Raw genomic sequence first — 3,415 nt, 5'->3', positions numbered from 1 at the left:
ATTGTCACATCTCCTGTCTGCCTTGGAGACGTGACAATGTCCCATCTCCTCTTGCCTCCCTTTTATAAGGACATTTGTGCTTATATGGGGCCCACCTGGATGAACCAGGACAATCTCCCAATTTCAAGATCCTTAACTGAATCCCATCTGCAAAGTCTCTTTTGCCATGTAACATACATATCCACAGGTTTGGGGGATTAGACCACTGACAGCTTTATGGGAAGCATTATTCTACCTGCCACATGAAGAATAATACCAAAGGCATCACCTTACAAAGTCATTGTCGCCCACCACGAAGGACTCGGAAAGGCACTGTCTCTAATGGATCAGCTTAAAATGGAAACTAGTGGGGGAATGCTCTGAACATCGTTGTTCTCATTTGAGATTTGAGATTTTAGTTTGATAATCTTTAACAGAGTTTTCAGGCTGTATACACATACATATGTCTACACGTACCCAGGAAAACGAGGAAATTAGCTGGATGATTCCAATTCTTAATACGTATTAAGCCTGATATTGCACATAAATGACCTCCCCCTCACCTATCAGGTGGTTTAAAACTGAATGGCCATTTTCCTTTCCGTGCACAGGCTCCAGGTGTGTCATTGTGTTGCCTCTTCCTACCTGGTAACCATAGAAGGTTGGTCACAGGTGACCAGTTGTGGTCACCACAAAGCCATAGCCACCATGCTGCAAGCGGACAGAGAATTGGTGACGCCAGGAAATCTGAGAGGTGGGAGGGTCAGGGTAGGGGAAGCTTGGAACATCTCCAGTGGGGTGGAGTTTCCCAAACTTCGAGCATTAACAAATCGTTAACAATTCGTCCTTCCCATATTGGTGACTTACTGTACTATAATTTACTTAATATTTTTCTTTAACCTGACTAAATATTAGTGAAATAAATTATTCTATCTCATATGACTTTCATAAATGAAAAAATAGTGTCACTTATAGAGAGAATATAATAAAACAAATAATTATTAAAATAAAAAGATGTCCTTAGACGACCTAATATATTCTCATCTGGTATACATATTAGAACTTTTCAAACTTTAATATGCGTGCAGATCGCCTGGGGGGTCTTGTAAAAATGCAGTTCTAATTCAGTCTCATCTTGGTAGAGTCAAGAATTCTGCATTTTTAAGCAATAATAGTAACTTGGGGTTCAGCACACTGAACAACAGACTCAAGGGACCTGGGGCCTGTTCATTCTACCCCCAGCATCCCCCCGACACCTCTCTGCCCACTTCCATATGAGTGGTGCTCTTTCTATTCCTCTTTTACATTTTATTCCCCCCTCCATCAAAGACAAGGCCAGAATTTACCCACCATGGATCTCATGAGTGCTTCTCATTATTTCAACCCCTCCACCTTCCAACACATGAAAAGATTGTTCTTTCTGGTTCCCTTATAGTTGTGGGTGTAGTTCTGATCCATGAGTTGTGAGTGAAAGTGACATGTGTCATTTAATTGCTAGTACGTGAACTCCTAGAGTTCTTATGCCCTCTAAGATGCTTTCTGACCACTATGGAGATGGTGACTGCTCTGTCACCTTGGGTAACATTGCCAACCCCCAGTGGGCATGGAGTGTGAGTGGGAAACAAACCTTTGTGGTTAACATTCACTGGGACTTAAGGACTATTTGCTACTGCAGCAAAACCTAGCCTAACCTGTTTCACCCACTTTTCCCTTCAGCGCTTGGCATGTTGGAAGGTCAAGATAAGTGTTTGCTAAATTGTCTCTTTTCCTCCCAAAATCCACAACCGTCATGCTAGCATTCTTGTTCTATTTTTGGCCATGTTCAATGGCACAAAATATGGTAAAAGAAGAAGACAAAGAAAGCCCAATCATGTTTCCTGGCTTCTTACCCAAGCTGCATCTCAATTACTAAGTGGGACCCACATAGTAATTATTCTAACCCTCTCTGAAGGCCTACACTTTCCCTGCTAGCCCTGGTTCCCAGTCATCTTCTACTCTGAAGTTTCATTCTGAAGGGATTGAACAAGCCTTCCGAGGGTGAGTGAAGTTTCATCCACTCTTACATAGAGCAAATATTTTCTCAGATAACCTGCGTGACTGATGTGGACAGGTTTCCATCAGGATAGGCAGCAGTTTCTTACATATGTGATAACATCACCTCTTGCTAGATCACAAATGCCGAAGTAGGCTGGCATGGAACACACGACTATGGGGGAAGGACCCAAGTGCAGTGGAGCATGAAAACCATCTCAAAAAAGTTCTCAAAAAATGTCAAGAAGAAACCATTTCCCTTTGTGACAGCACCCTGCTATCTCTGTGTTGGCTCTCTTCTCAGATCTGCTCTCCCCAAGTGGCAACCAAGATGACCACAAGCAGAGAGGTCCAGGTTTAGAGGCCAGTAGCTCAGCAACCCCTGGTGAAAAGAAGAGCCCTGCTTTTCAACAATTCTATCAAAAGTCACAGAATGGAATTTCACTGGCCTGGATTCAGTCACATGCCCATCTCTGAACCAATCACGTGACCAGGGAAATGCAAGTGCTCTGATTGGCCAGGCCTGGGACACATGCCCACCACTGGAGTGGGCAATGGGAGTAGTCTCAGTCACAGCATGTGTACTGAGAGTTGGGGAAATGTGGTTCTTCCCAGGAAAATCAGGGTGCTGTTACCAAAAAGGGACTTAGTAGACTCGGGAAATCAATTCAGACAAATCAAACTGATGGGAGGTTTAATAAAAGCCTTAATTCCATTTAACGGATTTATCATAAGTGATGTGAGAAGTCTAAAGACCAGGATCAGTTGTCTGTACAGGTAAGTAGATCCACTCAAGAGCCCAAATTGAACAGGAGTGCAAAGTAGAAGGAGTGAGGGCAACAGCCCTAACATTCAATGACTGCCCATCATAAACAAATTCTAAGGTCATCACCAGTGTCACATCTTTAAATACAGAGGGTTTCTCAATGAGCACAAAATTAAAGCAAAGGAAAATGCGTGGATTTTAAGTACCATTTACATCAAGTTAAAATAGCTGAATGAATTGCTGTGGTAGGCAGAGAAATGACCTCCTCTTTCCCCTACCCCTACAAAAAACATCCCTGTCTTAATCCCCAGAACCTGTCATTCTGTGACCTTATATGGCAAAAGGGAATTAAGGTGGCTAATCAGTAGATATTAGAATAGAGTATCCTGGGTTATCCAGGTGGATCCACTGTAATCACAAGAGTCAGGACAGAAGAGGAGGTCACAGAGATGCTATGTAAGAAGGACTTGACCTGCCCAGTCTGGTTTTGAAAATGGAGGATGGCGCCATGAGCCAAGGAATGTAGGTGGCCTCTAGAAGCTGCAAAAGGCAAGGAAACATTCTCCCAGAGGGCCTGAAGAAGGAGCTCAACCCTGCCAATACCTTGATTTTAGCCTGGTGAGACTCACGTAGAATTTC

This window comes from Rhinopithecus bieti, unplaced genomic scaffold (assembly GCF_001698545.2).
Source record: "Rhinopithecus bieti isolate Rb0 unplaced genomic scaffold, ASM169854v2 scaffold_49762, whole genome shotgun sequence".
In the NCBI taxonomy this organism is placed as follows: Eukaryota; Metazoa; Chordata; class Mammalia; order Primates; family Cercopithecidae; genus Rhinopithecus; species Rhinopithecus bieti.
The sequence above is the reverse complement of the archived record's forward strand: the minus strand, read 5'-3'. Positions refer to the sequence as shown.